Here is a 27,269-nt window from a genome sequence, read left to right as displayed (position 1 = left end):
GGTGGCTCACATCTGTAATCCAAGCACTTTGGGTGGCCAAGGTGGAAGAATCACTTGAGCTTAGAAGTTGGAGACCAGCCTGAGCAACATAGCAAGACCTCATCTTTTCTATTAATACAAGTAAAAAAAAAATTAGCCAGGCATAATGGCCTGCGTTTATAGTCCCAGCTACTTTGGAGGCTGAGGCAGGGAGATCGCTAGAGCCCAGGAGATTGAGGCTGCAGTGAGCTATGATTGCACCACTATACTCCAGCCTGAGCAACAGAGCAAGACCCTGCTCAAAAAAAAAAAAAAAAAAAACACTGGAGAGGATTGAAACACCTTTAGTTGTACTATTATTGTGTAGCCTGGTTGATTACATCAAAATTATGCAGTTGTTAGCGGGGGGAATTAGGAGAATACAAATAGAAAAAAATATATATTTATGTGATTTTTTGATAGCTTAAAGATTTCATAACTTGAGGGAAAAAAAATCAGTTTTACAGTGACATTTAGAGGAAAAACCGAAGAAGATTTGAAACATTAATAAAACTCTGCAGGATAGAGAAGCTAACAAGAATAGGAAGTGATTTATTTCAGGATAAAACAATATTAAAGAGGAAGGCCCACTAATAAACAAGGTCATATGAATCAAACAAAGCCCATCTTTAATGGAAAAATTAAATCCATTTTAAAAAGCTAACTTTAGTGGTTGCTTTGGCAACACATAAAATTTATTATACTAAAAAATTATTTATATGTTTTATACTAAATTAAAAATTTTTACTTATATTTTTTATTATACTAAAAAAAATGGAACAATACAGAGAAGATTAGCATGGCCCCTGACATGCAAATTTGTGAAACGTTCTGTTCTTTTTAATAAGTAAATAAAAGCTGACTTTGTAAGAAGAATTAAGTTAAATAAAGGATACAAAGTTATGATATTAAACAAGTGATAATGCTCTCGCAACATCCTAAAGCGGGTTAAAAAAACTCAGGAAAAATTTTCCCCTTTGCGTATAAATGCTGTGAATAACGTTTTTACTGAAAAGGGTAATATTCAATTATATTTTTGATTCCTAATGATATTTTGTCCTATTAACCTGAGAGAAAAAAAATTGTAAGAGCAAAAAGAAAGCTTGTTCGGATTTTATTTGTTGATATGTTGCCTAATACATTTGTCATAAGTTCTTAGTAAAAGCAGTTGAATAAGTAGAAACTAAAGTTTTAGAAGGCTATGGAATATAGCAGACAAGAAATAAGGAATATTTGTATATCAAAAAATGAATTAGACTGTTTAAAAATTGATAGCTTTTTGGACTGAATTTTTAATTAATGGAGGGTTAGGCTTACAATTTACTTCTCCATTCCATCTAAAGCTATCCTATTCAGACACTTCAACATTCATACTAACGCTGACCAGTCTTGGTCTGTGAAAACCCCTCAACCCTGGCTACATTCATTTATACTCCATTTTAACTTACTTGAACACTTAACATCTTTGAGCTTGCTTCCTGTCACAACCTCAAATTCTGAAACTTCTCTAGATCTTAATACTCTTAATAGCTCCCATTTCCTCAGTTGTCCTGATCCTACACTTCTTCATGCCTTAACATGCCTTCTAACTCAGCCTGAACCCCAGGATTAATCATTTCAGTTCATTTTTTGAACTAAGAGTGGTGGTGCCAAGACTAAAACTCACAGTCCAGAGCTCTTGTCACTTCTCCATATTGATTTATTTGCAAGAAAAAGACATACTTCTTTCTCCCAGAGATAACCGCTGCTACCTTCATTGCCATCAAAGTTTTATTTTTAATTTGCCCAAAAGGAACATTAAAAGACAATTAGATCCTAGGATATTAATATTCTCATTTTTTCTTTCGTTGTATTTTTCTTTTGTGCATTTATTCGTTCAGCAAATATTTATTGGCTGCCTACAATACACTAGGTTCTGCAAATATTTATGCTGTCAATAGAAAGTACCTCTTTATACACATACAGTATTTAAAGATGCAAATGCCTAAGAGAGAAACAAGATTATTAATCAGACCATCTAGAAATGCTTAGAATCTCTCTCTCTCTCTCTTTTTTTTTTTTTTTTTTTTTTGAGACAAAGTCTCTCTCTGTCACCCAGGCTGGAACCACCTCCCAGGTTCACGCCATTCTCCTGCCTCAGCCTCCCGAGTAGCTGGGACTACGGGCGCTGGCCACTACACCCGGCTAATTTTTTGTATTTTTAGTAGAGACGGGGTTTCACCATGTTAGCCAGGATAGTCTCCATTTCTTGACCTCATGATCTGCCCACCTCAGCCTCCCAAAGTGCTGGGATTACGGATGTGAGCCACCGCGCCCATCCTAGAACCTCTTTATATATGCCTGCTAATCAGTCATCCATCTAAGCTTGAAAACTTCCAAGGATAGGGAATTGAAGGAATATTAAGGTAGCCATTTTAAGTTTGAAAAGAGCTTTCTACCAGCTGAGCCAATATGGTGAAACCCTGTTTGTACTAAATTAGCTGGACATGATGGCAGGCACTTGTAATCCTTGCTACTCAGGAGGCTGAGGCAGAAGAATTGCTTGAACCCTCGGGAGGGGGAGGCTGCAGTGAGCCGAGATTATGCCACTGTACTCTAGCCTAAGCGACAAAACATGACTCTGTCTCAAAAAAAAAAAAAAAAAATCTTTCTGTTGAAAAATTAAGTGTTTGACTCCCTATAATTTTCTCATACTCTCCCTACTTCTAAAATGTATAGCCGTATAGAAGCAAGCAATTTCATTGTTTTCAGATATTTCGTCTTTCATTCCTAACATGACATGATTTAGAGTTACTTTACCATCCAGCCAAAGCCTATTTTAGGCTCTTTATGTATATCTTTCAAGGTACTTTTCACCCACAGCTCTTTGCTACTAACACTGCAGGAATCATCTGACCCCAGAAAAGAATAGCTCTGTATTAGTTTGGGTTTGGGGGTTTTTTGTGTTTTTTTGTTATGGTTTTTTTGTTTTGTTTTGTTTTTTGTTTTTGAGACAAGGTCTCACTCTATCACCCCGGGTGCAGTGCAGTGGCATGGTCACAGCTCACTGCAGCCTGGACCTTCTAGGCTCAAGCAATCCTCCCACCTCAGCCTCCCAGGTAGCTGGGACTACAGATGCACACCACTATACCTGGCTAATTTTTGTATTTTTTGTAGATGCGATTTTGCCATGTTGCCTGGGCTAGTCTTGAATTCCAGAGCTCAAGTGATTTTCTTGCCTTGGCCTCCCAAAGTACTGGGATTACAGGCATGAGCCACCATGCCCAGCCTGTATTAGTTTTCTATTGCTGCATAATAAATTACCACAAATTTAGCAACTTAACACACATTTGTTTTCTCACAGTCTCCCTAGGTCAAGCATTATGGCATGGCTTATCTGGGTCCTCTGCTCAAGGCTTCATAAGTCTTCATTCTCATCTGGAATTCGCAGTTCTCTTAGTTATTTGAGACCATCATGCCTAGACACCATCCCTTTCCTTACGCAGTTCACAAAATGGTCAACATGGCTACTTGCTTCTTTGAGGACAGCTCTCTCCATTCCATCTCTGCCCTCCATCATGAAAGTGGTTTCCCATCACATTCACTGGTCCCACCCTCACTCAAGGTGAGGGGAATTATACAAGGGCCTGGGTCATCGGGGCTTACTTTGGATTTCTGCCTACCACAAGCACTATCACTTTCCTCATTCTAACAGTATCCACCTATTAATGTATTTCTAAAATTTAATTTGCTTTTGAGTAGCTACATCAAAATTCACTGAGCTCACACTCTACTAAAGCCCCTAAATCTTCTATGTTTCTCCTAAGATTACTCCACGATGTAGTTTGTGACTACTTGGTCCTTGGTACGGGATCTTTTCTCTATGTCTGTTGAATTCCATCTCGTTAGATCTAACCGATCCAGCCTGTCAACACTTGCTATCTGTATCTCTCATCCAGTATGCTTACCATCTCTCTCAAGCTGGATTGGATATCTAAAATTTTAGCTTGAGAATTTCAGATCTCCAGCACATGCTGCTGGTTTTCAGGGAGCTGCTACAGGCTGGGGAGCTGCTACAGGCTAGGTTTTGCTACATTGTAAAACAATGTAACTTTAAAATTTTAAGGTTTTAAAAATTTTCATTACAAAGATAGCACTTGTTCATAATGGAAATATTAGAATATACAGAAAAGTTTAAAAAAATAGACCTACTGTTTACATTGTGGTAGGTTTTTAAAACATTTTAAAATATATAATGTTTTTTGGTTTATTTGCTTGCTTTATGTAGTTTAGATCTTAGTATAAAAACATTTTTATTCCATTTTACGTTAATAATATTGTGATGATGTTCTAAGTTATAAATATTTTATGACCATCATTTAAAATTGCTGCTTAATAATCTACTCAACTTTCCCTGTGTTGCTGGACACTTAGATTGTTTGTAATTCCTTACTATTCTAGATAATACTGGAATAAACTCTTTTTTTATAAGATTTTTTAAATATTTGAAGTATTTTTAGGATACCTTTTTGAAATGCTAAGTCAAAGGAAATGAACATTTTCTAAAAGATTTGTACTAATGTACGCTCCTAAGAACAACTAATGGAAGTGCCTGTTTCATGGCACCCTCTGTAAAGGAGGAACTGTTTTGTGGACCTAACAGACTGTGTAAATTTTCACTGTGAAAGTGAAAGGTGAATGAGAATATGAAAGAAAATAATTATTTCCTGGATTTTTCTTTTGTACTTCTGGTCATTCACCATCAAGGGATTTAGAATAGAGTGGATTAAGGTATATTGAGTTTTTACTGAATAGTGTTACAGAAACAGTGTTCAGTAAGCAAGACACCATTCAAAGAGTTTGGCTTTGTTCTTATTTACCTAACTTTGAATGCTAGACCAGCTCAGTAAATTAATACAAACATAGAGAGACTAAGCTCCAGCTTCTCAAAATATGTATAACTTGAAAAAGTACAGCAGTCAACTGAGGCAGAGGTAGAGAAGAGTGTATAGTGTTGAAGAGTAAGATTATTTACTCTCTGATGATATGTCAATTTTGAGATTTGGATAATAGGAATTACACAAGCATGCTGTATGTGATACCGTAACTTATGCCACCTATTGTCTTTAACCTGAAAAAAATAAATTTATATATGTATTTATCTATTTATTTTTTATTTTTTTATTTATTTTTTGTGAGACGGAGTCTCGCTCTGTTGCCCAGGCTGGAGTGCAGTGGTGCGATCTCTGCTCACTGTAAGCTCCAGCTGCCGGATCACGCCATTCTCCTGCCTCAGGCTCCCGAGTACCTGGGACTACAGGCGCCCGCCACCATGCCCGCCTAATTTTTTTTTATTTTTTAGTAGAGACAGGGTTTCACTGTGTTAACCAGGATGGTCTCGATCTCCTAACCTTATGATCTGCCTGCCTCGGCCTCCCAAAGTGCTGGGATTACAGGCATGAGCCACCGCGCCCAGCCAAAAAGAAAAAATTTTAACTGCATTTCTTTTTATTTGTATTATCTGTGTTGATTCTCCTTTCTCTTTTCTAGTAGCATAGTTGAGAAATACGGATTTTGTTGTTAGAAGGGCCTGGGACCTTGGGCAAGTTATATAATACTTCTGAGCGTCATTTTACTCATTTTGAAAATGGGAATAATAGTATTTACATAATAGGGTGGTTGTGAGAATGAAAAGAAATGGTGTGTGTAAAATTTCCAGCACACAATGGGTATTCAGTCAATGTTTGCTCCTTTTTCTTTCCTTACAGCAGTGGAGTCTCAACTGTCTAACACTGGAAGATTAAACATTCTAGATAAGTGTTCATTTCAGTTAGCTGAACAGTTACATTCTGCCTTTTATTTTTAAACTGTTTTTCTATAAAATACTTTTTCTAAAATATATTCCATACTTCATTGCTTCCTTCTTAAATCATTTTACTATACCATGGGTATTTATAACTGGTGTGAGACATAAGGCTAAAGCTTCTCTTTCTCTCTTGTGATTGCTGAAATCTACTGGTTGGCATGCAGCCCAGTCCTCTTTATGGCTGGCTATTCTCTGTGGTCTAAAATGTCTACAACTTGCCACCTCTGTCACAGCTTCTAATTTCTGCTGCCTGCTACTGTTGCTACCCCATTCCTTCTAATTGCCATTAGGCTCTGCTGGCCTCTTACCCATTTGTGCTCTTTACTCCTTGCTGTTTTTTAACTTTTCACTTTTCAGTCTCTTTTTCCTCTGTTGCATCTCATATTTTATAGGCAAAGACAGGCCTTTCATTGCTTTCTCAAACCAGCTAGAAGAATTCTTCTATACAGAGCCAACTGGTCACAACGTGTCTAATATGGTCCTTATCAGCATTTTTTCCCTACTCTGGGCCCTATTCCAGGTACTTGAAAATGCCAAAAATCAAGATAGTCAACTATATTTATTTTTCTTGCAAGTAGTTTATTTTTCTTTTTTTTTTTTTTTTTTTTTGAGATGGAGTCTCGCTCTGTCGCCCAGGCTGGAGCGCAGTGGCCGTGGCCGGATCTCGGCTCACTGCAAGCTCCACCTCCCGGGTTTACGCCATTCTCCTGCCTCAGCCTCCCGAGTAGCTGGGACTACAGGCGCCCGCCACCTCGCCCGGCTAGTTTTTTGTATTTTTTAGTAGAGACGGGGTTTCACTGTGTTAGCCAGGATGGTCTCGATCTCCTGACCTCGTGATCCGCCCGTCTCGGCCTCCCAAAGTGCTGGGATTACAGGCTTGAGCCACCGCGCCCGGCCTATTTTTCTTTTGAGATAGGGTGTCTTTCTGTCACCCAGGCCGGTCTCAAAACTCCTGAGCTCAAGCGATTCACCTGCCTCAGCCTCCCAAAGTGCCGAATTACAGGCATGAACCACTATACCTGACCTGTTTTTTGTTTTGTTTTATTTTTGTGCTTACTTAACTTTTACTATATGCAAAGTTTTGTGCAGATACAAAGGATAAAAGAAATCGTAGTATATAAAGTTAAATTATACCATGATCCTCACCTTCAATTGAACAGAAGAACACAAACATAATAATACGGTTAAAAGATGAAGGAGGTCATGGGAGACAGTTTTAAGTAAGGATTGTGAAGACTCAAGGTTCTGCTTAAACTTGTAAAGAGGAGTAGCTGTTTTTGAATCCAGTCTCAAAGTATTAGGTGATAGTTTAGAATCCTGTAAGAGTCAGAACAGAGAAAAACAGGCCAAATGGAAGGGAGCTTCCATAATTCTCTACCATTTTAAAGATATGGTAAAGAATCATTTAGGAGGATTATGGGTACTCTTTGCCTTTCCTTATTTGAGAATTTGGGTCTTTAAACTTTGTATATTATTTTGTCATTTATGTATATTCCTTATAGGTTTTTAATATTTATTTAGAAACAGGATACGGAGGTGGAATAAACTCCTTTTTTAATAAGATTTTTTAAATATTTGAAGTATTTAGGTTGTGTGTTTTTATGCTTTTGTAGCTTCAATTTTAAGCATGCTTGAATTTTTTTACATTTTAACTCTATTATGTAATTTTGTTTATTTTTAATTCAGCTGGGTATTTTTATTTTACCCTAATGTTTCATCTATTAAAAAGATTTCAAACATATAATGTATTTTAATTCATTAGAATAGTTTCTGTTGCTGTTTATAACAACTTCATATTTATTAAATTTGAACATTTCCTTTAAGATAAAACAGAAGGGAAAAGCATAAATAATCATGACAAACAACCCTTTTCTGGTGTGGTCGTTTGAAATGAAACAACAAAAAAAATTTAATCAATTTAAATCTAGAAAAATTAGCTGATATAAGTTGTAAACCAGATGAGTAAAAGCTTTCACTTACTCATCCTTGACATTCAATTCCATTTATTCTTTGTAATATATTTTAAAACAGAATGTCTGCAAAGACTAAGGTTTTGGTTCCTATATCCTATTCTGAGATTATTGAGAAAAAATGTTCGGGCTTATACTCATGCTTTAATATCAATTCCATTTTAACACACAAAGAAGATTAACAGAGTAAAGATTTTATAGAGACATGGTGATGTGGTTTATTAAGGCATCATAATTATAATAGTAAGTGAATTATAGTAGATTTAAGATAATTATTAATAAAGATTTAAAACTGAATGGGCTTTATATTAGTGAGTCATAATCATTCCAAATAATTATGTTCATGATTGAATATTTCTTAAGTGCCTATTATATGCTAGGCATACAAAAAATGAGTAAGAGACGAATAACTTACATTTGGGTCCCTAAACACTACAATTGGATTAGAGAATAATTTAAGATAATTGTCTTTTCTTTGTTTCACTCAAATACCTATCCTTTGTCAAGGTGCTTAGACATATACAGACAATTCAGAGTTGAAAATTCTTGATATCTTTTTTAAAGACTGATCCTCTTTTCTACTACTCTTTGAAGGCAGAATAGATAATCTAATTAGAGGACAGTCTGGTTGGCCTCCTGTCTTTCTATTCCCCACTTGCCAGTCGATTCTGTAATTGGAGTCATGGTTCTTATGTTCATGTCCTTGCTCTAATTGATTTCTAGGTAGACATTCCCTAAATTGAAAGATCAAAAATCTCAACATTTCCCATTAAACAGTAGAACACTTCAGCCCACAGCATCTGAACACAAAAGCTCCAAATTAGGCATGGTGATCTGAGGAACATAGCAAACAAGAAATGGATTGGGAAGTGGTAGGTAAGCCTATCATGCTTGTAATTGTAAAGAGCTACTTATAAGTAACCGAGATTTTAGTTGGTTTGATGAGTTTTTCCTTGGAACAGCTAAGTAATAATTAAATCACTGAATAAGTTTGTAAGTGTGTAGATGGTATTCCAATTCAGAGAGTGTACCAATAATACCATGACCATGGAGAGCATACAAATAAATTTTAACTGTAGCTTTTTCTTATTACAAAGTAATAATATATTTTATAAATTTTTCCAAAAAACAAGTGATTGGTTTTCCTGACAATAACAAGAATAGTGGAAGTGAACATTTGATTCAAGTGGGTTTAAGAGATAATGAGAAGGAGGAATTAGAGTATAGACAACGCTTTCATGAATGCTGTTGAAAGAGGAAAGAAATGGGGCATTAGATGGATGGTTAAGGTTTGGAGAGATAGCAGCATATTTATATCCTGATGGAACCTATACAGAAAAGAGGGAAAACCGATAATGCAAACAAAAGAAAATCTTTGTCATCCATAATCTTATGCTCAAGATAATCCCTGTTTTCATTCTCATACTTTTAAAATCATTTTCCTGTAGATAGAGATACAATTTTAAAACAAAAATGAGACCATGCTCTACATAGTTTTATAATCTACTTTATTATTAATATTTTCTCATATCCATATTCTTTTTAACATAATTTCTAATGACTAGCTAGTTTCGTATAATATGCCTGCAGTATACTGTACTTGTAGCAATCCTACTGTTAAGATATGTAGGTTGTTTCTATTTTGCAATATGTAAAGTACATTGTAAACTCTGTAAAGGCAAAGACTGTAACTTGGCTTGTTGCTGTGTCCCTGGTATATAGTAGACTTTCAGAAAGCAGGTATTTAAGTGAATTCTACTCTTCCATACCTCTACCCATGCAGCTAAATATGGCTGGAAAAAAAATACACAACCATGCTCACTCCATGTTTATAACCACTAATCTCAGCAGTGACACTACATTTCCCTATCCCATGAACTCTACGAGTTAGATGACTTTTTCATACTTTCTCTTGTCTCCTCAAAATTTAGATATCTCGATCCTCATCATCATTCTGTGCTGGTGACCTTCCTTCCCATTTAACTGATGAAACAGGAGCCATTAAAAAAGAAATTCCACAAATTCTCACTACCACATCTACTGACTTACCTGCATCTGTGCTTTTATAGTTCACTTTCCTTTGTATTAGTGTGGATGAACTATCTGTGCTCTGGTTAAGGCCCGCCCCTCTGCTTGTGTACTATATCTCATCCTGCTCGAGGATCTTACTCCATATTTAAACCCCCTCCCCATTTTTGTTTTTGTTTGTTTGTTTTTGCATTATCAGTTTTCTGTCTCTTTTGTGTAGATTTCCATCAGGATACAGATATACTGCTATCCTCTGCCCCCTTACCCATTTATGTAATGCCCCATTTCATTCCTCCTTTTTACAACAAAATTCCAAAAAGAGTTCTTTATACTCTAATTCCTTCTTTCCCATAATCTCTTGAACCCACTTGAAATCAAACGTTCACTTTCAGCATTCTTCCTGTTCTTATCAGGAAAACCAGTGACGTCCACTTTGCTAAATCCAGTGACTATTTCTTAGTCCTCACCATACCTGAGCTATCAGCAGCATGTGGCACAGTTGATCACTCCTTCTATTTTCACCCTAGCAGCCAGAGTGATCCTCTTAACCCATAAGTGAAGTCAAGCTATTCCTCTGCTCGCAGCCCTTCAGTGGCCTCTCATTGAATTAAACATAAAAGCCAAAATCCTTAGAATGGCTTACAAGGCCCTATGCCATCTGGCCCTTTATTACCTCTCTCCCCTCATCTCCTGTTACGAATCTAACTTGCTTTCATTTCTCCAGTAACACACTGGCCTCCTCTCAGTTCCTCAGACCATGCTGGGTACATAACCATTTCAGGGTCTTTGCACTTGCTCATCTTATTCCCTCTATTACTTTTCCCCCAGATATTCAGACAGCTATTCCCTTACCATCTTCAGGTTTTTCTCGCCTAGTTATCTCAGTAAGGTCTACTCTTCCTACCTTATTTTAAGTTGATACCCATTCTACCCTACCTCCCAGCGTTCTGTATCTTTATTTCCTGCTTTATTTTTCTTTGCAGCACGTACCATCATCTAGTGTACTATATTTTATTTAGCTTGTTTTCTGTTCCCCCTCTCCCAATTAGGGTGAGATTTTTGTCTTGTTTGCTGTCCTTAAACAGTGCGTAACACATAGTTGATACTCAGTAAGTATTTGTTGAATGAGTGAATTTAAGCAATGAGCATCATTGCAGATAAATATTTATTTATTTATATATATACGAATCATTTATTCACTCAGTGAAATTTTTTGAGTGCAGCAGGTCTATGCGGTCAGAATTATTTCGTAATTCCAAGACATTATTTGCCTTTTTCATACTCATTCTCATTAGCATGCAGTAGCATATTCCAGAAGCTATGTCACTTGTGTTGTCACAACAGATTGAATGCAGAACTAGATATGCATATCCAATTATTTTCTATTTAACCAGATATTAAGGAAATTTGCAAAAATCTAAAATGATACCACTCTTCTCATTGTGTTTTTTTGTTTAATCTGGAAAAATACTTATTTTCATTTTAAAAATTATGTTACGTATAATTTATGTTAAATGTAAAACATGTAACATGTTTTTATGTTATATGTAAAACATATAGTAACATAATGGTTTTTAAATTTCCTGGCTTTAGTTTCTAATATGGTAAATATTGATAGATTTAAACCACATAAACAGAAGTTCTTTGAGGTCCTCAGTAATTCTGAAGAGTAACTCTGAAGAATTACTATAAAGGGATCCTGAAACCAAAATGCTTTAAGAACTGCTATTCTAGGCCATGGTAAGAGTTTTGAACTTTATTCTAAAAACAGTGAGAAGCTGTTGAAGGATTTAAAAGCAAGGTAGTGACATAATCTGGCTTAACTTTTGAAAAGTCATTTATCTAACTCAGCAGTCCCCAGCCTTTTTGGCACCAGGGACAGGTTTCATGGAAGACAATTTTTCCATGGACCGGGGTCGGGGGGATGGTTTCAGGATGATTCAAATGCATTACATTTATTGTGCACTTTATTTCTATTATTATTACATTGCAATATATTATGAAATAATTATATAACTCGCAATAATATAGAATCAGTGGGAGCCCTGAGCTTGTTTTCCTGCAACTAGATGGTCCCCTCTAGGGATGATGGGAGGCAGTGTCAGATCATCAGGCATTAGACAGATTCTCATAAGGAACATACAACCTGGATCCCTCATATATGCAGTTCACAATAAGGGTTGGCATTCCTATGAAAATCTAATGCTGCCACTGATCTGACAAGAGGCAGAGCTCAGACAGAAATGTGAGTGATGGGGAGCAGCTGTAAATACAGATGAAGCTTTGCTCACTTGCCCGCCGCTCACCTCCTGTTGTGTAGCCTAGTTCCTAACAGGCTGTGAACAGGTAACAGGGGTTGGGGACCCCTGCTTTATCTGCTGTCTGAAGAATAGATTGTAGTGGGGCAAGGGAACAAATATGAAGTTACTGCCTTTGTCTAGGTAGGAAATGGTAGAGGTTTGTACTGATGTGGGGTATTAGTTTCCTAGGACAGCTGTAACAAAGTGCCACAAACTAGGTGGCTTAAAACAACAAAGTTATTGTTAGCGCAGAGCAGGGCCATTCTCCCTCTGAAACCTGTAGGGGAGAATCCTTCTTTGCCTCTTCGGGCTTCTGGTGTTTGCTGGCAATTCTTGGCATTCCTTGGCTCATGCCAGTCTGTTTCCAAGTAAGGTACCCATACTGAGGTACAAGGAGTTAGAATTTTAACATATTTTTAGGAGACAAAATTAAACTCATAACAGGTAGTAACAATGAGGTAAAGAGACATGGATAATTTGACTTTAGACATCATATATTTTAGAATATACTCCCTAGTAGGAGTTGTTTGTGGATTCAATATAGAGGATGAGGAAAATAGAATTCAAGGACAGAGCCCAAATTCTTGGCTTGAGCAGCTGGATAATAGAGCCAAATGACATGCCATTTATTAACATGAAGTCTTGGGGTTGAGACCATTTTTCTTGGGGGAAAAATTTCCAGAAGTGGAATTGTGAAGTCCCCTATTTCCTTAAATAGCCTCATGCATCTATTTGTCCAGATATGCTGTAGCACTGTTATATTGTTTTAGTATTATTTGATCAGATCCCCCTGGTTTAAACAACCAGATATAGCAAAATATATTGTAGCCCAATTCACTTAGGTATACTTAATGTAAAAAGAAATAAAAAAGGAACATGTGCTGTGAGAGAAATTCTTATAGTCAAAGTAACAGACAGAAAGAGTTGGCAAAGTCCTATGATATCCCCAAAGTATTTCAAATTAAACTTCAATATGGAAATTCTAATTATATAAATTTGATACCATATTAGAATATTGACTACATTTTCCCCTGCTGAATGAAAATCTGGCTTTAGATTAAAATGGCTATCTAAGTTATTTGGCAACCTGGTGAGGTTAAAGATGTTAGTTATATTACTAAGTAACTTTATAACAAAAATGACCCCTTGATTGGTAAATTAATTTGGACTGGGAAGAACTGCAAAGGAATGATAAATCCCTGATGGGGACACTGTACTTTGGAATGTCCTGAGTTACTTGTAATTGGCATATCCCTTGTGCGACCCTAGAAGCTACTGTTATATTGTGGCATTTGTAAAGTACCAGGGCTTCTAAGCCAAGATAGACCCCTCATCTGCTGATGTGGATCTCTTCCCCTAGTATCTTGAGTTATATCTTCTGGAGAGAAGAAACCTCCTGGGTGTCTGGATAAGCTGTCACGTGAATTACCTCAAGGACTCCAGTCTGACACTGCCCTGATGGCAAATTCAGAATGGTTTCTGTCTGAAATATTTCTGAATAATTGATGCTAATTGTACCCAACAGTAGTTTTGTGAATCTGAATGATTAGAAGACCACCTTGTGGCTAGAGCACATATATTATCTATTCTTTAATTTCAACTGCTTGTTTACACTGTACCTATTTTACTCCAGTTCCTCTCTCTCCAGCAATTTTAATATAATGTCAAAGTAAATGCATTTGTTTTAGCTACAGTTCCCAAAGCAAATTTGCTCTTAAGAACATTTGCTCAGTTGCCTTAAAAGGGATGAATAATCAGTAATACTACCTTTGTTTTCCTTTTAGTTGTTTGCTTGTCATGTTTACAGTAGCTATTTATCAATTTGGATATCACCTATTTAAGTTAGCTTTTACTGTTATAGCCCGTGTGTAAAAAGAGTTTGAAATGCCCATTTCTATTTGATCACAGATGTATGGTTTTTCAAATACAGCTTTTTTTCATGGTTTTGGTTTGTTTTTTGTTTGTTTGTTTGTTTTTGAGACAGAGTATCACTCTGTTGCCCAGGCTGGAGTGCAGTGATGTAATCTTGGCTCACCACAGCCTCAATCTCCTGGGCTCAGGTGATCCTCCCACCTCAGCCTCTCAAATAACTGGGACCAGAGGTGTGCACCACCACACCTGGCTTTTAAAAAAAAAAAAAAAAACTTATACAGTCAAGGTCTCCCTGTGTTGCCCAGGCTGGTCTCAAACTCCTAGGCTCAAGCAATCTTCCCACCTCAGGCTCTCAAAGTATTGGAATTAGAGTCATGAGCTACCATGCCCAGCCTTCAAATGAAGTTTTGATCCTTAATTATTGCTTACACCCAATTAGAAAGATGTCCAGAGAATCAAGTCCTTGTATTTTGTTGTATTTTGTCAGCTTTTTGGAATATATACTGTAACTTTGTTTTTTATTCATAGAGAAAAATTAAGAAAACTGAGGAGTGAGCTGATCAGAAAGTTATCTTGTAACTATTGATTAACAAGTTAGTTCCATTATTTTGTGGAGGATTAGACAAATGTCCAAAAACAGAAAGACAGCCAGTAAAAAGAGTTACCTCTAACTTGTCCAAAGACATGTTACCCATTTGTAGTGACACTGATGGCAACTGGTAGAGAGGCAAGAAGACCAAGTGTGCAAGGGCTCCAGATCACCACCCAGAGCAGTGCCACTTTAATGTTGGCTTTATTTACTTGTCATTCCAGATTCTATTTGAATATAAGCTTTCATAGGATGTTAAAAAAAATTGAAAATCACTGATCACGAATGTAATCTATGCTTAGAAGTGCTCCCCAAAAATTAAAAAGAAAGAATATAGCCTAAAACCAAGAAAAAACCAACATGAAAATAAAATACACAGATCTATAATAAAGATTTCTACAAATCATATTGTGAGACCATTCCCAGACTATCAATCAGAGATGGTTTCCCAGTTTTAGACATAGCTCGAGGAACTTGCTTGTCTGATTTCCAGTCCTCAGCAGATGAGAGGTAGAACATTTTTTAAAGAGTTAAAGTACACTGATAATAATAAAGGATAAATGAATATCCTATGGCTGAGGAAAAGCTGCTTTAAAAAAAAGACAAAAATCACACTCAACAAGAAGAAAAAGTAGTCTGGGGCCATTTTGTGAAAAACCAAATAGCCTTACATACCTTAATACACTGTAAAGGCATCTTTTATAGTATGTACAATAAATGATGTTTTTGTTCAATCATATTCCCAGACATTCACTTGGTGCCAGAAGTTGAGGGATATAATCAGTTTATGATGTTGACTATGAATCATCAGGAAAAGGTTAAATCATTGTCCATGTTCTCCATATAGAGTAATGAGAAGTAAGATGTGTTAGGAATAATTATATGCAAAAGTTTACAGGGATGGTGTTTTTGATTTTTGGATGCTTAAATGTTAATGTTCCAATTATTTGAAAAATCTACTGATATAAACTCCCTCATTCCGTAAAGATGCCAGTTAAATAAGGTGTTACTGTATCTACATTGTTTCCTAGAAAGAAAGGAAAATACCTAGAACTTGCAGCTAAAAGCTTAACTTATATGTAGAGAAAAATAATCATAAAATGGATTTGCAAACTTCTAAATTGTCAGATTAGTTTAATCATCTGTTATAGAGTCACAGATCTCATAAAGAGAGACAATACATTCCAGGCTTGGAAATAATATTATAATTTACCTAAAACTGTATTACTAACTCAAAATTTTTTATTACTACGAGTTTCTCATAGCCGATTTGCTTGAGTGCCTCACTTATACATTCACTTGAAACACTGTTTTTTTAAATAAAATTTATATTTTAAGTAAATTACTAGAAATAAAAAAATTTTCTCAGCCATATCATGGGGAAAACCCAACCTCTCTGTGCAGCTCTGTTATTACTCATGTATCTTTAGAGCGGACATTAGTAGAGAGGTGGTAGATCAAGTGTGAATTGAATTAGAGCATCAGAATCATGGTCCAAAAAAAAAAATCCAGTTACACTGAAGAGAATTTTCCACTTAGAATATATATGTGTGTGTATATACATAGCTTGTATATATACAAGCTGTAAGAACAGCTTGGAATATATATGTTTGTGTGTGTGTGTGTGTGACATATATATACACACACCTGTACAGGAATATACATGTATATGTGTGTATATATATGTGTGTGTATATATGTATGTGTCTTGACCTAGAAATATGGCTCTTGATTCAGTTTGATAAAATGTATTTAGCAGTTAAAACCAGGGGCTACACAATTTTATGCACAAGAAACAGCAGCGTTATGAGTGGCTTAGTGTGAAAGAGATAAAATAAATGATAGTTTCCTTGTACCAGTTCTGAGCTATGTATTTAATATTTTCGTCAACACCTCATTTGGTAGAATAAAAACATACTATGTTTAACGAGGCACACAATTTGGAGGTAGAAAACTCAGTCCTTAAAGGAAATATTCATAAAATGGAGACATGCTCAAAAATAAGAAAGAATTGCTGCAGAGTACATGTGGGGAAAGAAATAATCTGTTTAACTTTAGGAGCACATGTGGAAGAAAAAAGAATCCAGAAATCAAACAGAATATAGTAGTGATTTTGCAGCTAGTAACTATAAGCTAAATATCCTGTTCGTCATTGTTTAGACCTTCATTGTATTGTCATGTCTGACATTGCACTCCACACTATAGGAAATACATGGGAACATTCTTTTTTGTTTTTTTGTTTTGTTTTTTTTTTTTTTTGAGACGGAGTCTGGCTCTGTCGCCCAGGCTGGAGTGCAGTGGCCGGATCTCAGCTCACTGCAAGCTCCGCCTCCCGGGTTTACGCCATTCTCCGGCCTCAGCCTCCCGAGTAGCTGGGACTACAGGCGCCGCCACCTCGCCCGGCTAGTTTTATTTTTCGTATTTTTTAGTAGAGACGGGGTTTCACCGTGTTAGCCAGGATGGCCTCGATATCCTGACCTCGTGATCCGCCCGCCTCGGCCTCCCAAAGTGCTGGGATTACAGGCTTGAGCCACCGCGCCCGGCCGGGAACATTCTTTTAAAGGGTTTAAGTAAAAGGAAAAAGGTTAAAGACTAAAATTAATTAGTCTTTAAATTGGTTTAAAGAATAAACTGAGTGTGGAGCAAGATTGCCAAATAGGCCCCTCCACCAATTGTCCTCCCAGCAGGAACACCAAATTTTAACAAATAACTACACATAAAACATCACTGTCATAAGAACCGAAAATCAGATGAGTAATCACAGTACCTGGTTTTAACTTCATATTACTAAAAGAGGTACTGAAGAGGGTAGGAAAGACAGTCTTAAATTGCCGACACCACCCCTTCTCAATCCCGCAGCAGCCATTGGCGTGGGGAGAGAATCTGTGCACTTCGAGGGGGAGAGCACAGCAACTGGGAGATTTGCATTGAACTCAGTACTGCCCCGTCAAAACAGAGAGCAAAGCCATGCAGGGCTCAGCCAGCATCCACACACAGAAGGAGCGTTTGGACTAGCCCTAGCCAGAGGGTAATTGTCCATCCCAGCGGTTGGAACTTGAGTTTTGGCAAACCTCACCACTGCGGGCTAAAGATCTCTGGGGTCCTAAATATACTTGAAAGGCAGTCTAGGCCACAGGACTGTAATTCCTAGGCAAGTCCTAGTGCTGAGGTGGGCTTAGAGACAGTGGACGAGGACGGCACATGACCTAGGGAGACATCAGCTAGGGCAACAAAGGGAGTGCTCGTGCCATCCCTCTGACTCCTTCCTTCTGTTTGAGGAGAGGAGAGTAAAGAGGACTTCGTCTTACATCTTGGATACCTGCTCAGCCACAGTAGGATAGGGTACTGGGCAGATTCTTGAAGCCCCCATTCCAGGGCCTAGCTCCCAGATGACATTTCTAGACATAACCTGGGTCAGAAGGGAACGCACTGCCTTGAAGGGAAAGAGCCAGCCCTGCAGGATTCATCACCTGCAGACTAAAGAGCCCTTGGGTGATACTCTGAGATGTGCTGGCCTTAGGTGAGACCCAGCACATTCCTAGCTGTGGTAGCTACAGCGAAAGACTCCTTCTGCTTGAGAAAAGTAGAAGGAAAAGTAAAGGGGACTCTACCTTGTACCATAGATACCAGCTCGACCACAATGGGTTAGAACGCCAAACAAGCTGTTGGGGTCCCTGATTCCAGGCCTAGGCTCTTGGACAGCTTTGGGCCAGACAAGTCTTGGATAGCCTTCTGTACTTGTCGTGGGCCAGAGGGGAGCCCACTGCCCTGAAGGGTGAGTTCCAGGGCTGGCAGCATTCACCACAGCTAACTGAAGAGCACTTGGGCTTTAGGTGAATATTGGCAGTGACCTGGCAGAACTCTCCATGGGCTGGTGGTGGTGGCGGCAACTGGGAGAGGCTCCTCTGCCTGTGGAAAAGGGAGGGAAGGACTTGTCTTATGATTTTAGGGCCAGCTTAGCCTCAGTAAAATAGAACATCAGGTAGATTTCTAAGGTTTTTTACTCCAATCCCTAGCTCCCAGACAGCATCTCTGGACCCACCTAGGGCCTGGGGTAACTTGCTTCACTGAAGGAAAGGACAAAAACCTGGCTGGCTTCCCCATCTGCTAATTGTAGAGCCCTAGGGCCTTGAGTAAAGATAGGCGGTAGCCAGGTAATGATTACAGTGGGCCTTGAGTGAGACCCAGTGCTGTACTTGGTCCAGATACAACCCAGTACAGTCCCAGTGGTGGTGGCCACAGGATGTTTGCATCACTGCACCCCCAGATCCAAGTGGCTCAGCACAGGAGAGACTCCATTTGTTTGGGAGAAAATAAGGGAAGAGAACAAGAGTGTCTGTCTGATAATCCAGAGAATTCTTCCAAATCTTATCCAAGACCACCATGGCACTACCTCTAGGAGTTTTCAAGAACCACAGTGTTGTTGGGCTTGGAACCCAATTCTCTTCCAATACCTGGAAAACCTTACCAAGAAAAATGGACACAAACATGCCCAAATTGCAAAGACTACAGTAAATTCTAACTCTTCAATGCTTAGACACCAGTGACTATCCACAGGCATCAAGATCATCCAGGAAAACACAACCTCACCAAACAAACTAAATAAGGCACCAGGGACCAGTCCTGGAGAAAGAGATATGCGACCTTTCAGACAGAATTCAAAATAACCATTTTGAGGAAACTCAGAAAAATTTAAGATAACACAGAAAACAAATTCAGAATTCTATCGTTTAAATATAAAAAAAGAGATTGAAATAAAAAGAATGAAGCAGCAATTCTAGAGTTGAAAAATGGAGTTGACATAGTGAAGAATGCATCAATCTCTTAATAGCAGAATTAATCAAGCAGAAGAATTAGTGAGCTTGAAGACAGACTACTTAAAAATACACAGAGGAAACAAAAGAATAAAACACACGTAAAAGATCTAGAAAACGGCCCCAAAAGGGCAAATCTAAGAGTTATTGGCCTTAAGGAGGAGATAGAGAAAGAGACAGGGATAAAAAGTTTATTCAGAGGGATAGTATCAGAGAACTTCCAAAATCTAGAAAAAGATACCAACATTCAAGCACAAGAAGGTTATAGAACAGGTTTAACCAAAAGAAGACTACCTCAAGGCATTTAATAATCAAGGTCCCAGAGGTCAAGGGTAAAGAAAGGATCCTAAAAGCACCAAGAAAAAAGAAATAACATATAATGGAGCTCCAAAACATCTGGCAGCAGACTTTTCAGTAGAAATCTTAACAGGCTAGGAGAGAGTGGCATGACATATTTAAAGTGCTAAGGGAAAAACAAAAAAAAATTTTACCCTAGAACAGCATATCTGTTGAAAATATCCTTCAAGCATGAAGGAGAAATAAAGACTGTCAGACAAACAAAAGCTGAGCAATTTTGTCAACACTACACCTGTCCGATAAGAAATGCTAAAGGGAATTATTCAATCAGAAGGAAAAGCATGTTAATGAGCCATAAGAAATTATATGAAGGTACAAAACTCACCAGTAATAGTAAACACACAGAATATTATAACACTGTAATTATGGTTTGTAAACTACTCTTAAGTAGAAAGGCTAGTTGATGAACCAGTCAAAACTAATAACTAGGATAACTTTTCAAAACATAGGACAATAAGACATAAGCAACAAAAAGTTTAAAAAGTCAGGGAATGAAGTGAAAGTGTTTTTATTTTTTTTAATTTTTTGCCTATTTGTATATGCAATCAGTGTTGTCAGCTTAATAATAATGGGTTATAAGATATGATTTGCAAGCCTCATGGTAACCTCAAATAAAAAAAACATAACATATGCAAAAATAAAAAACAATAAATTAAAATATACCAACAGAGAAAACTACCTTCACTAAAGGAAGACAGGAATCGATGAAAAAAGAAAGAGAAGACTAGAAATCAAATAACAGAATGGCAGGAGCAAGTCCCTACCTAATCAATAATGACGTTAAATGTAAATGGACTAAAAACTCTCCTATCAAAAGGCATAGGGTGGCTGAGTGGATTAAAAAATCAAGACCCAATGATCTGTTGCCTACAAGAGACACCTATAAAGATACACACAGACTGAAAATAAAGGGATGCAAAGACATATCCTATCCCAGTGGAAACAAAAGAAGGGCAGGAACAGCTGTAGTTATATCAGACAAAATAGATTTCAAGACAAAAACTATAAGAAGAGACAAGGTCATTATATAATGATAAAGGGGTCAATTCAGTGAAAGGATATAATTATTATAAATATATATGCATCCAACACTGAAGCACCCAGATACATAAAAGAAATATTATTAGAGGTGAAGAGAAAGAGAGACCTCAGTACAATAGTAGCTGGAGACATCAACATACCACTTTCAGCATTGGACAGATCTTTCAGACAGAAAATCAAAGAAACATCAGACTTAGTCTATACTGTACAACAGTGAATTAATAGATATTTACAGAACATTTCATCAAATGGCTGTACAATACACATTCCTCTCTGACATAAATCATTCTCAAGGATAGACCATATGTTAGGCCACAAAATAAGTCTTATTCAGAAACTGAAATAATATTAAGCATCTTCTCTGACCACAATCAAATGAAACTACAGATAAATAACAAGAAGAATTTTGGAAACTATACAGACACATGGAAATTAAACAGTATGCTCCTGAATGACCAGTGAGTCAATGAAGAAATTAAGAACACTGAAAAATTTCTTGAAACAAACAATGGTGAAAACATACGAAAACCTATAAGACACAGTGAAAGCAGTACTAAGAGAGAAGTTTATAGCACCTACACCAAAAAAGAAGAAAAACTTCAAATAACCTAATAATGCATCCTAAAGAACCAGAAAAGCAAGAGTAAACAAACCCAAAATTAGTAGAAGAAAATAAATAATAAAATAATAAATAAAATAATAAAAATCAGAGCAGAAATAAATAAATCAAATTGAAATGAAGGAAAGAATACAGTCATCAAAATGAAAACTTGGTGTTTCGAAAAGACAAATAAAACAAACTTTTAGCCAGACTTAAAAAAAAAAAAAGAGAAGACCCAAATAAAATCAGAGATGAAAAGGTAAACATTACAGCCAATACCACCTGAAATTCAAAGGATTATTAAGTGACTACTATGAGCAACTAACTATGTGTCAATAAATTAGAAAATCTAGAGAAAATGGGGAAATTTGTAGACATACACAACCTACCAAGATTGAACCATGAAGAAATCCAAAACCTTAATAGACCAGTAACACATAACAAGATAGAAGCTGAAATAAAGTTTTCCAGTAAAGAAAATCCTAGGACCTCATGGCTTCACTGCTGAATTCTAGCAAACATTTTTAAAAAACTAATACCAGTCCTTCTCAAACTATTCCAAAAAAAATAGAGGAGGGAAGACTTCCAGACTCATTCTATAAGGCCAGTATTATGATGCTACCAAAACCAGAGAAAGATCAAAAAAAAGAAAACTACAGGCCAGTATCTCTTATGAATATTGATTCAGAAATCCTCAACAAAATAATAGCAAACTAAATTCAACAATATGTTAAAACGATCACTCATCATAACCAAGTTGGATTTATTACAGGTCTATCCTTGAGAATGATTTATGTCAGAGAGGAATGTGTATTGTACAGCCATTTGATGAAATGTTCTGTAAATATCTATTAATTCACTGTTGTACAGTATAGACTAAGTCTGATGTTTCTTTGATTTTCTGTCTGAAAGATCTGTCCAATGCTGAAAGTGGTATGCAAGGATGGCTCAACATATGTGAATAAATCAGTGTCATACATTATATCATCAAAATGAAGGACAAAGACCATATGATCATTTCAATTGATGCTGAAAAAGTATTTGATAAAATTCAATATTCCTTCATGATAAAAAATCCTTAAAAAACTAGATATAGAAGGAACATCTTACCTCAACGTAATAAAAGTCTTAAAAGACAGACCCCCAGCTAGTATTGTAGTGAATGAGGAAAAACAGCCTTTCCTGTAAGATGTCACACATGACAAGGATACCCATTTTCACCACTGTTATTCAACATGATACTGGAAGACCTAGCTAGAGTAATCAGACAAGAAAAAGAAATAAAGGGCATCCAAATTGGAAAAGAAGAAGTCAAATTATCTTTGTTTAATTTGTTGATCATAGATGATAGGATCTTATAGTTTGGAAAACCTAAAGAATCCACCATAAAACAATTAGAACTGATAAATTCAGTAAAGTTGCAGGATACAAATCAACATACAAAAATCAGTAGCATTTCTTTTCTTTTCTTTTCTTTTTTTTTTCCCGAGTTGGATTCTTGCTCTGTTGCCCAGGCTGAAGTGCAGTGGCATGATCTCGGCTCACAAAAATCAGTAGCATTTCTATATGCCAACAGCAAACAGTCTGAAAAAGAAATTTTAAAAGTAATCCCATTTAGCCACAGATAAAATTAAATACCCAGGAATTAACCAAAGAAGTGAAAGATCTCTGCAATGAAAACTACAAAACATTGATGCAGGAAATTGAAGGGAACACACAGAAGTGGAAAGATATTCCATATTCATGGATTAGAAGAATCAATATTGTTAAAATGTCCATACTACCCAAAGTAATCTATAAATTCAGTGCAATTTGTATTAAAATATTAATGACATTCCTCACAGAAATAGAAAAAACAATCCTAAAATATTTATGGAACCACAAAAGACCCAGAATAGCCAAAGCTATCCTGAGCAAAAAGAACAAAACTGGAAGGATCACATTATCTGACTTCAAATTATACTACAAAACTATAGTAACCAAAACTGCTTGGTATTGACATAAAAATAGACACATAGATGAATGGAACAGAATAGAGAACCCAGAAACAAATCTGTACACCTACAGTGAACCCTTTTTCAACAAAAGTACCAAAAACACACACTGGGGAAAAGACAGTCTCTTTAATAAATGGTGCTGGGAAAACTGGATACCCATATGCAGAAGAATGAAACTAGACCCCTGTCTCTCACTGTGTACAAAAGTCAAACCAAAAGGATTAAAGATTTAGATCTGAGACCTCAAACTATGAAACTACTATACAAAAACATTGGGGAAACTCTCCAGGACTTTGTTCTGCATAAAAATTTCTTAATACCCCACAAACAGAGGCAACCAAAGCAAAAATGAACAAATGAGATCACATCAAGTTGAAAAGTTTCTGCACAGCAAAGGAAATAATCAGCGAAGTGAAAGACAACCCACAGAATGGAAGAAAATATACAAAAGATTAATAACCAGAAGGAACAAACAAACAAAAAAAACTAATCTGGTTTTCTTTTCTTTTCTTTTCTTTTCTTTTCTTTTTTTATTTTTATTTTTTGAGACAGACTCTTGCTCTGTCACCCAGGCTGGAGTGCAGTGGCCTGATCTCAGCTCACTGCAGCCCCTACCTCCCGGATTCAAGCAATTCTACCACCTCAGCCTCCCAGGTAGCTGGGATTACAGGTGTGAGCCACTGCGCCTGACTGATTTTTTTAATATTTTTTAGTAGAGATGGGGTTTCATTATGTTGACCAGGCTGCTCTTCAACTCCTGGTCTCAAGTGATCTACCTGCCTGAGCCTCCCAAAGTGCTAGAATTACAGGTGTGACCCACCACGCCTGTCCTAATAATCAGATTTTAAAACGGGCAAATGATTTGAATAGATCTTTTTCAAAAGAAGATATACAAATGGCAAACAAGTATATGAAAAGGTGGTCAACATCATTTATCGTCAGAGTAATGCAAATCAAAACTACAATGATGTATCATCTAACCTCAGTGAAAATGGCTTGTATCTAAAAGGCAGGCAATAACAAATACTGGCGAGGATGTGGAAAAAAGAGACCCTTCATACACTGTTGTGGGAATGTAAATTAGTACAACCACTATGGAGAACAGTTTGGAGGTTTCTCAAACAACTAAAAATAGAGCTATCATATGATCCAGCAATCCCACTACTGGGTATATACCCCAAAGAAAGGAAATCAGTATGTTAAAGGGATATACATACACCCATATTTGTTGCAGCACCGTTCACAATAGCCAAGATTTGGAGGCAACCTAAGTGTCCATCAGCAAATGAATGGATAAAGAAAATGTGGTACTTACATACAATGGAGTACTATTCAGTCATTAAAAAGAATGAGATCTTATCATTTGCAACAACATAGATAGACCCTGGAGATCATTATGTTAAGTGAAATAAGCCAGGCACAGACAGATGAACTTTGCATGTTCTCATTATTTGTAGGAGCTAAAAATTAAAACAGTTGAACTCATGGAGATAGACAGTGGGAGGATGGTGACCACTAGAGGCTGGGAAGGGTTGTGGGGGTGTGGGGAGAAGTGGGGATGGTTAATGGGTACGAAAAGTTGTTAGAATGACTGAGACCTAATATTTGATAGCACGACAGAGTGACTCTGGTCAATAATAATTTAATTGTACATTTTAAAATGAGTACAAACTAAAAGGACAATTGGATTGCTTATAACACAAAGGATAAATGCTTGAGGGGATGGATACCCCATATATCATGATGTGATTATTACACATTGCATGCCTACATCAGCATCTCATGTACCCCACAAATATATATACCTACTGTGTACCCACAAAAATTAAAAATTTTTGAGTTTAAAGAAAAAAAAAACAGTGAGAAAAAATTAGTGTATTCATTCTCTCATTTCATGAACACTTACTGAGCACACAGTGTATGCAAGACACTGGATGAAAGACGTAGTACTTGCCTACAAGAAGTTTATAGTCTCAGTGGAAGAGATAGATAAGAACGGAACGTATGTGTTGTGCCACAGTAGTAGAAAAGAGGAGCACCTAACCCTACTTGAGAAGTCAGGGGAGGTTTCCTTAAGAAGGTGAACTGAGTCTTGAAGGTTGGGGGTTTTCATTTTCCTGCAAGATTCCAGACTAATAATAATCTCAAAATTCTCCCACCACAAAACACTCAGAAATGCAGAATAAAATATAATAAGCACCCCTTTGAATGCATAGACAAGCTTACAAAAAAAGCAACTCAACTCTCCAAGGGCCAAAATAAGCGTAGCTGAAAACAAAATAGGAAGCTTTAAAAATTTTTTTAAATAAACAAAGCTTTAAAAATAAAGTGGTAAGTTTAAACCAACACTGGGCTGCTCTAAAAGGATTTGGCAGTCTCAATACCTCTGGGGTAGAGATCTCAAATAATACCAACCACCCTCAGAGTAGACTGAAAAATTCTACCCACTAACAGAGAATTGGCATAGAGAGTTTGTCTTAGCCTGTGCTCCAAGTCCGGAGTTAGGGATGGCAGTGAAGGTGGGTTTGCTCTTTTTAAATTTGCACTTCTTAAGTTTTCAAAAATCCCCAAGCTAAGAAATCAACTAAGTGATTTCAAGCTGATAATGTATCTGGGATGCTTGACAGAAACAAAAGCAAAATCGTTCTGGAGCGACAGAACCTCAATCTAGGGAGCACAGCACAGATTTTTTTCAAAGATAAAACTCCACTTAAAATAAACTAATAGTACAGAATCAAAAAGCATATAGGAAGCAATAAGTAGGTGTCAGCCAGCACAACAAACATCACTCTGCTTCCCCTCCCTGAACTCAGATAAAAGAAATAAATATAGGGACCATAAAATAAGTCAATTTAAAATGCTCAAATATATCAAAGAGGAATTTTTTAAACATGAGGAAAGAGCAAGATTTTATCTTTAAAATGTTGACGGACAGTTTCCAGGTAGAGCAAGGAGCATTCACAGCTATGGGAGTCCAGTAAATTCTTTCTTTCTTTCTTTCTTTCTTTCTTTCTTTCTTTCTTTCTTTCTTTCTTTCTTTCTTTCTTTCTTTCTTTCTTTCTTTCTCTCTTTCTCTCTTTCTCTCTTTCTCTCTTTCTCTCTTTCTCTCTCTCTCTCTCTCTCTGTCTCTTTCTCTCTCTCTCTCTCTTTCTCTTTCTCTCTTTCTCTCTCTCTGTCTCTCTCCCTCCCTCCCTCCCTCCTTCCTTCCTTCTTTCTTTCTGTCTGTCTGTCTCTCTCTCTTCTGTTCTCTTCTCTTCTCTTCTCTTCTCTTTCTTTCTTTTCTTTCTTTCTTTCTTTTTGGAGATGGAGTCTTACTCTGTCACCCAGACTGGAGTGCAGTGGTGCTATCTCAGCTCATTGCAACCTCCACCTCCCAAGTTCAAGCAATTCTTCTGCCTTAGCCTCCCAAGTAACTGGGACTACAGGCGCATGCCACCACGCCCGGCTAATTTTTTGTATTTTAGTAGAGACTGGGTTTCACCATATTGCCCAGTCTGGTCTGGAACTGCTGAGCTCAGGCAATCTGCCCACCTTGGCCTCCCAAAGTGCCAGGATTACAGGCGTGAGCCACCACTCCAGGCCCCAGATAAGTATTCTTACGGGAATTGGCAGTCACAAAATTGGGTAGAGAAGGTATTGGGAGAGAGATGAGCAGGGCGTCGTTCATAAAATGCCTTGCATTCTGGGTTAGTCAGGACTCTTGTTTACAAGTGACAGAAAGATCATATTTGTCTAGGGAGTATTTTGCTGTTATTGGCTTACCTAACCAAGAAAAAATATTGTTGAAATGACAAGAACCAGAGACCCTCATTCTCTCTCCATGTCTCACCACTACTT

General features: G+C 37.1%; 1 protein-coding gene and 1 pseudogene across 1 annotated transcript in view; both read left to right on the top strand.

Moving 5' to 3' along the window:
* Nucleotides 1-27,269, top strand: part of LOC105484517 (acyl-CoA binding domain containing 6) — a 207,645-nt gene that overhangs the window by 152,987 nt on the left and 27,389 nt on the right. The gene's annotated exons all lie outside the window — the stretch shown is intronic.
* LOC112427265 (U6 spliceosomal RNA) lies at nucleotides 767-859 on the top strand (annotated as a pseudogene).

This window comes from Macaca nemestrina, chromosome 1, assembly GCF_043159975.1.
Source record: "Macaca nemestrina isolate mMacNem1 chromosome 1, mMacNem.hap1, whole genome shotgun sequence".
Taxonomy (NCBI): Eukaryota; Metazoa; Chordata; class Mammalia; order Primates; family Cercopithecidae; genus Macaca; species Macaca nemestrina.
Note: the sequence above shows the minus strand (reverse complement) of the source record. Positions and strands in the feature narration are given on the sequence as shown.